Source organism: Syngnathus typhle, unplaced genomic scaffold (genome assembly GCF_033458585.1).
Source record: "Syngnathus typhle isolate RoL2023-S1 ecotype Sweden unplaced genomic scaffold, RoL_Styp_1.0 HiC_scaffold_152, whole genome shotgun sequence".
NCBI classification, from domain to species: domain Eukaryota; kingdom Metazoa; phylum Chordata; class Actinopteri; order Syngnathiformes; family Syngnathidae; genus Syngnathus; species Syngnathus typhle.
This window is the reverse complement of record NW_026872058.1, coordinates 51283-59829: the sequence shown is the minus strand read 5'-3', so window position 1 is coordinate 59829 and position 8547 is coordinate 51283.

Sequence of the window (8547 nt, the reverse complement as noted above, 5' to 3'; positions counted from 1 at the left end):
TTCGATGCCAACCTAACCAGAGTGACGGGAGCGGCACAATTCAGAAAAAGTGCTCAGCTCGCCGAGAAAATGCGATTTAAGCAATAAAATTAAAAATGCTTATAAAACATAAACCAAACGTTGGAGGTGGTCATTTCTTAATGCGCAGTAATAAACTCGGCACTCTAAAGCACCCGAGAGCGTTTTTTTCGATGCCAACCTAACCAGAGTGACGGGAGCGGCACAATTCAGAAAAAGTGCTCAGCTCGCCGAGAAAATGCGATTTAAGCAATAAAATTAAAAATGCTTATAAAACATAAACCAAACGTTGGAGGTGGTCATTTCTTCATGCGCAGTGATAAACTCGGCACTCTAAAGCACCCGAGAGCGTTTTTTTCGATGCCAACCTAACCAGAGTGACGGGAGCGGCACAATTCAGAAAAAGTGCTCAGCTCGCCGAGAAAATGCGATTTAAGCAATAAAATTAAAAATGCTTATAAAACATAAACCAAACGTTGGAGGTGGTCATTTCTTCATGCGCTGTGAATAACTCGGCACTCTAAAGCACCCGAGAGCGTTTTTTTCGATGCCAACCTAACCAGAGTGACGGGAGCGGCACAATTCAGAAAAAGTGCTCAGCTCGCCGAGAAAATGCGATTTAAGCAATAAAATTAAAAATGCTTATAAAACATAAACCAAACGTTGGAGGTGGTCATTTCTTAATGCGCAGTAATAAACTCGGCACTCTAAAGCACCCGAGAGCGTTTTTTTCGATGCCAACCTAACCAGAGTGACGGGAGCGGCACAATTCAGAAAAAGTGCTCAGCTCGCCGAGAAAATGCGATTTAAGCAATAAAATTAAAAATGCTTATAAAACATAAACCAAACGTTGGAGGTGGTCATTTCTTAATGCGCAGTAATAAACTCGGCACTCTAGAGCACCCGAGAGCGTTTTTTTCGATGCCAACCTAACCAGAGTGACGGGAGCGGCACAATTCAGAAAAAGTGCTCAGCTCGCCGAGAAAATGCGATTTAAGCAATAAAATTAAAAATGCTTATTAAACATAAACCAAACGTTGGAGGTGGTCATTTCTTCATGCGCAGTGATAAACTCGGCACTCTAAAGCACCCGAGAGCGTTTTTTTCGATGCCAACCTAACCAGAGTGACGGGAGCGGCACAATTCAGAAAAAGTGCTCAGCTCTCCGAGAAAATGCGATTTAAGCAATAAAATTAAAAATGCTTATAAAACATAAACCAAACGTTGGAGGTGGTCATTTCTTAATGCGCAGTAATAAACTCGGCACTCTAAAGCACCCGAGAGCGTTTTTTTCGATGCCAACCTAACCAGAGTGACGGGAGCGGCACAATTCAGAAAAAGTGCTCAGCTCGCCGAGAAAATGCGATTTAAGCAATAAAATTAAAAATGCTTATTAAACATAAACCAAACGTTGGAGGTGGTCATTTCTTCATGCGCAGTGAATAACTCGGCACTCTAAAGCACCCGAGAGCGTTTTTTTCGATGCCAACCTAACCAGAGTGACGGGAGCGGCACAATTCAGAAAAAGCGCTCAGCTCGCCGAGAAAATGCGATTTAAGCAATAAAATTAAAAATGCTTATAAAACATAAACCAAACGTTGGAGGTGGTCATTTCTTAATGCGCAGTAATAAACTCGGCACTCTAAAGCACCCGAGAGCGTTTTTTTCGATGCCAACCTAACCAGAGTGACGGGAGCGGCACAATTCAGAAAAAGTGCTCAGCTCGCCGAGAAAATGCGATTTAAGCAATAAAATTAAAAATGCTTATAAAACATAAACCAAACGTTGGAGGTGGTCATTTCTTAATGCGCAGTAATAAACTCGGCACTCTAAAGTACCCGAGAGCGTTTTTTTCGATGCCAACCTAACCAGAGTGACGGGAGCGGCACAATTCTGAAAAAGTGCTCAGCTCGCCGAGAAAATGCGATTTAAGCAATAAAATTAAAAATGCTTATTAAACATAAACCAAACGTTGGAGGTGGTCATTTCTTCATGCGCAGTGAATAACTCGGCACTCTAAAGCACCCGATAGCGTTTTTTTCGATGCCAACCTAACCAGAGTGACGGGAGCGGCACAATTCAGAAAAAGTGCTCAGCTCGCCGAGAAAATGCGATTTAAGCAATAATATTAAAAATGCTTATAAAACATAAACCAAACGTTGGAGGTGGTCATTTCTTAATGCGCAGTAATAAACTCGGCACTCTAAAGCACCCGAGAGCGTTTTTTTCGATGCCAACCTAACCAGAGTGACGGGAGCGGCACAATTCAGAAAAAGTGCTCAGCTCGCCGAGAAAATGCGATTTAAGCAATAAGATTAAAAATGCTTATTAAACATAAACCAAACGTTGGAGCTGGTCATTTCTTCATGCGCAGTGAATAACTCGGCACTCTAAAGCACCCGAAAGCGTTTTTTTCGATGCCAACCTAACCAGAGTGACGGGAGCGGCACAATTCAGAAAAAGCGCTCAGCTCGCCGAGAAAATGCGATTTAAGCAATAAAATTAAAAATGCTTATAAAACATAAACCAAACGTTGGAGGTGGTCATTTCTTAATGCGCAGTAATAAACTCGGCACTCTAAAGCACCCGAGAGCGTTTTTTTCGATGCCAACCTAACCAGAGTGACGGGAGCGGCACAATTCAGAAAAAGTGCTCAGCTCGCCGAGAAAATGCGATTTAAGCAATAAAATTAAAAATGCTTATTAAACATAAACCAAACGTTGGAGGTGGTCATTTCTTCATGCGCAGTGAATAACTCGGCACTCTAAAGCACCCGAGAGCGTTTTTTTCGATGCCAACCTAACCAGAGTGACGGGAGCGGCACAATTCAGAAAAAGTGCTCAGCTCGCCGAGAAAATGCGATTTAAGCAATAAAATTAAAAATGCTTATAAAATATAAACCAAACGTTGGAGGTGGTCATTTCTTAATGCGCAGTAATAAACTCGGCACTCTAAAGCACCCGAGAGCGTTTTTTTCGATGCCAACCTCACCAGAGTGACGGGAGCGGCACAATTCAGAAAAAGTGCTCAGCTCGCCGAGAAAATGCGATTTAAGCAATAAAATTAAAAATGCTTATAAAACATAAACCAAACGTTGGAGGTGGTCATTTCTTAATGCGCAGTAATAAACTCGGCACTCTAAAGCACCCGAGAGCGTTTTTTTCGATGCCAACCTAACCAGAGTGACGGGAGCGGCACAATTCAGAAAAAGTGCTCAGCTCGCCGAGAAAATGCGATTTAAGCAATAAAATTAAAAATGCTTATAAAACATAAACCAAACGTTGGAGGTGGTCATTTCTTAATGCGCAGTAATAAACTCGGCACTCTAAAGCACCCGAGAGCGTTTTTTTCGATGCCAACCTAACCAGAGTGACGGGAGCGGCACAATTCAGAAAAAGCGCTCAGCTCGCCGAGAAAATGCGATTTAAGCAATAAAATTAAAAATGCTTATAAAACATAAACCAAACGTTGGAGGTGGTCATTTCCTAATGCGCAGTAATAAACTCGGCACTCTAAAGCACCCGAGAGCGTTTTTTTCGATGCCAACCTAACCAGAGTGACGGGAGCGGCACAATTCAGAAAAAGTGCTCAGCTCGCCGAGAAAATGCGATTTAAGCAATAAAATTAAAAATGCTTATTAAACATAAACCAAACGTTGGAGGTGGTCATTTCTTCATGCGCAGTGAATAACTCGGCACTCTAAAGCACCCGAGAGCGTTTTTTTCGATGCCAACCTAACCAGAGTGACGGGAGCGGCACAATTCAGAAAAAGCGCTCAGCTCGCCGAGAAAATGCGATTTAAGCAATAAAATTAAAAATGCTTATTAAACATAAACCAAACATTGGAGGTGGTCATTTCTTCATGCGCAGTAATAAACTCGGCACTCTAAAGCACCCGAGAGCGTTTTTTTCGATGCCAACCTAACCAGAGTGACGGGAGCGGCACAATTCAGAAAAAGTGCTCAGCTCGCCGAGAAAATGCGATTTAAGCAATAAAATTAAAAATGCTTATAAAACATAAACCAAACGTTGGAGGTGGTCATTTCTTAATGCGCAGTAATAAACTCGGCACTCTAGAGCACCCGAGAGCGTTTTTTTCGATGCCAACCTAACCAGAGTGACGGGAGCGGCACAATTCAGAAAAAGTGCTCAGCTCGCCGAGAAAATGCGATTTAAGCAATAAAATTAAAAATGCTTATAAAACATAAACCAAACGTTGGAAGTGGTCATTTCTTCATGCGCAGTGATAAACTCGGCACTCTAAAGCTCCCGAGAGCGTTTTTTTCGATGCCAACCTAACCAGAGTTACGGGAGCGGCACAATTCAGAAAAAGCGCTCAGCTCGCCGAGAAAATGCGATTTAAGCAATAAAATTAAAAATGCTTATAAAACATAAACCAAACGTTGGAGGTGGTCATTTCTTCATGCGCAGTGATAAACTCGGCACTCTAAAGCACCTGAGAGCGTTTTTTTCGATGCCAACCTAACCAGAGTGACGGGAGCGGCACAATTCAGAAAAAGCGCTCAGCTCGCCGAGAAAATGCGATTTAAGCAATAAAATTAAAAATGCTTATAAAACATAAACCAAACGTTGGAGGTGGTAATTTCTTCATGCGCAGTGATAAACTCGGCACTCTAAAGCACCCGAGAGCGTTTTTTTCGATGCCAACCTAACCAGAGTGACGGGAGCGGCACAATTCAGAAAAAGTGCTCAGCTCGCCGAGAAAATGCGATTTAAGCAATAAAATTAAAAATGCTTATAAAACATAAACCAAACGTTGGAGGTGGTCATTTCTTCATGCGCAGTGAATAACTCGGCACTCTAAAGCACCCGAGAGCGTTTTTTTCGATGCCAACCTAACCAGAGTGACGGGAGCGGCACAATTCAGAAAAAGTGCTCAGCTCGCCGAGAAAATGCGATTTAAGCAATAAAATTAAAAATGCTTATAAAACATAAACCAAACGTTGGAGGTGGTCATTTCTTAATGCGCAGTAATAAACTCGGCACTCTAAAGCACCCGTGAGCGTTTTTTTCGATGCCAACCTAACCAGAGTGACGGGAGCGGCACAATTCAGAAAAAGTGCTCAGCTCGCCGAGAAAATGCGATTTAAGCAATAAAATTAAAAATGCTTATAAAACATAAACCAAACGTTGGAGGTGGTCATTTCTTAATGCGCAGTAATAAACTCGGCACTCTAAAGCACCCGAGAGCGTTTTTTTCGATGCCAACCTAACCAGAGTGACGGGAGCGGCACAATTCAGAAAAAGTGCTCAGCTCGCCGAGAAAATGCGATTTAAGCAATAAAATTAAAAATGCTTATAAAACATAAACCAAACGTTGGAGGTGGTCATTTCTTAATGCGCAGTAATAAACTCGGCACTCTAAAGCACCCGAGAGCGTTTTTTTCGATGCCAACCTAACCAGAGTGACGGGAGCGGCACAATTCAGAAAAAGCGCTCAGCTCGCCGAGAAAATGCGATTTAAGCAATAAAATTAAAAATGCTTATAAAACATAAACCAAACGTTGGAGGTGGTCATTTCTTCGTGCGCAGTGAACAACTCGGCACTCTAAAGCACCCGAGAGCGTTTTTTTCGATGCCAACCTAACCAGAGTGACGGGAGCGGCACAATTCAGAAAAAGTGCTCAGCTCGCCGAGAAAATGCGATTTAAGCAATAAAATTAAAAATGCTTATAAAACATAAACCAAACGTTGGAGGTGGTCATTTCTTAATGCGCAGTAATAAACTCGGCACTCTAAAGCACCCGATAGCGTTTTTTTCGATGCCAACCTAACCAGAGTGACGGGAGCGGCACAATTCAGAAAAAGCGCTCAGCTCGCCGAGAAAATGCGATTTAAGCAATAAAATTAAAAATGCTTATAAAACATAAACCAAACGTTGGAGGTGGTCATTTCTTAATGCGCAGTAATAAACTCAGCACTCTAAAGCACCCGAGAGCGTTTTTTTCGATGCCAACCTAACCAGAGTGACGGGAGCGGCACAATTCAGAAAAAGCGCTCAGCTCGCCGAGAAAATGCGATTTAAGCAATAAAATTAAAAATGCTTATAAAACATAAACCAAACGTTGGAGGTGGTCATTTCTTAATGCGCAGTAATAAACTCGGCACTCTAAAGCACCCGAGAGCGTTTTTTTCGATGCCAACCTAACCAGAGTGACGGGAGCGGCACAATTCAGAAAAAGTGCTCAGCTCGCCGAGAAAATGCGATTTAAGCAATAAAATTAAAAATGCTTATTAAACAGAAACCAAACGTTGGAGGTGGTCATTTCTTCATGCGCAGTGAATAACTCGGCACTCTAAAGCACCCGAGAGCGTTTTTTTCGATGCCAACCTAACCAGAGTGACGGGAGCGGCACAATTCAGAAAAAGCGCTCAGCTCGCCGAGAAAATGCGATTTAAGCAATAAAATTAAAAATGCTTATTAAACATAAACCAAACATTGGAGGTGGTCATTTCTTCATGCGCAGTGAATAACTCGGCACTCTAAAGCACCCGAGAGCGTTTTTTTCGATGCCAACCTAACCAGAGTGACGGGAGCGGCACAATTCAGAAAAAGCGCTCAGCTCGCCGAGAAAATGCGATTTAAGCAATAAAATTAAAAATGCTTATAAAACATAAACCAAACGTTGGAGGTGGTCATTTCTTCATGCGCAGTGATAAACTCGGCACTCTAAAGCACCCGAGAGCGTTTTTTTTCGATGCCAACCTAACCAGAGTGACGGGAGCGGCACAATTCAGAAAAAGTGCTCAGCTCGCCGAGAAAATGCGATTTAAGCAATAAAATTAAAAATGCTTATAAAACATAAACCAAACGTTGGAGGTGGTCATTTCTTCATGCGCAGTGAATAACTCGGCACTCTAAAGCACCCGAGAGCGTTTTTTTCGATGCCAACCTAACCAGAGTGACGGGAGCGGCACAATTCAGAAAAAGCGCTCAGCTCGCCGAGAAAATGCGATTTAAGCAATAAAATTAAAAATGCTTATAAAACATAAACCAAACGTTGGAGGTGGTCATTTCTTAATGCGCAGTAATAAACTCGGCACTCTAAAGCACCCGAGAGCGTTTTTTTCGATGCCAACCTAACCAGAGTGACGGGAGCGGCACAATTCAGAAAAAGTGCTCAGCTCGCCGAGAAAATGCGATTTAAGCAATAAAATTAAAAATGCTTATAAAACATAAACCAAACGTTGGAGGTGGTCATTTCTTAATGCGCAGTAATAAACTCGGCACTCTAGAGCACCCGAGAGCGTTTTTTTCGATGCCAACCTAACCAGAGTGACGGGAGCGGCACAATTCAGAAAAAGTGCTCAGCTCGCCGAGAAAATGCGATTTAAGCAATAAAATTAAAAATGCTTATAAAACATAAACCAAACGTTGGAAGTGGTCATTTCTTCATGCGCAGTGATAAACTCGGCACTCTAAAGCACCCGAGAGCGTTTTTTTCGATGCCAACCTAACCAGAGTTACGGGAGCGGCACAATTCAGAAAAAGCGCTCAGCTCGCCGAGAAAATGCGATTTAAGCAATAAAATTAAAAATGCTTATAAAACATAAACCAAACGTTGGAGGTGGTCATTTCTTCATGCGCAGTGATAAACTCGGCACTCTAAAGCACCCGAGAGCGTTTTTTTCGATGCCAACCTAACCAGAGTGACGGGAGCGGCACAATTCAGAAAAAGCGCTCAGCTCGCCGAGAAAATGCGATTTAAGCAATAAAATTAAAAATGCTTATAAAACATAAACCAAACGTTGGAGGTGGTCATTTCTTAATGCGCAGTAATAAACTCGGCACTCTAAAGCACCCGAGAGCGTTTTTTTCGATGCCAACCTAACCAGAGTGACGGGAGCGGCACAATTCAGAAAAAGTGCTCAGCTCGCCGAGAAAATGCGATTTAAGCAATAAAATTAAAAATGCTTATAAAACATAAACCAAACGTTGGAAGTGGTCATTTCTTCATGCGCAGTGATAAACTCGGCACTCTAAAGCACCCGAGAGCGTTTTTTTCGATGCCAACCTAACCAGAGTGACGGGAGCGGCACAATTCAGAAAAAGTGCTCAGCTCGCCGAGAAAATGCGATTTAAGCAATAAAATTAAAAATGCTTATTAAACATAAACCAAACGTTGGAGGTGGTCATTTCTTCATGCGCAGTGAATAACTCGGCACTCTAAAGCACCCGATAGCGTTTTTTTCGATGCCAACCTAACCAGAGTGACGGGAGCGGCACAATTCAGAAAAAGTGCTCAGCTCGCCGAGAAAATGCGATTTAAGCAATAAAATTAAAAATGCTTATAAAACATAAACCAAACGTTGGAGGTGGTCATTTCTTAATGCGCAGTAATAAACTCGGCACTCTAAAGCACCCGAGAGCGTTTTTTTCGATGCCAACCTAACCAGAGTGACGGGAGCGGCACAATTCAGAAAAAGCGCTCAGCTCGCCGAGAAAATGCGATTTAAGCAATAAAATTAAAAATGCTTATAAAACATAAACCAAACGTTGGAGGTGGT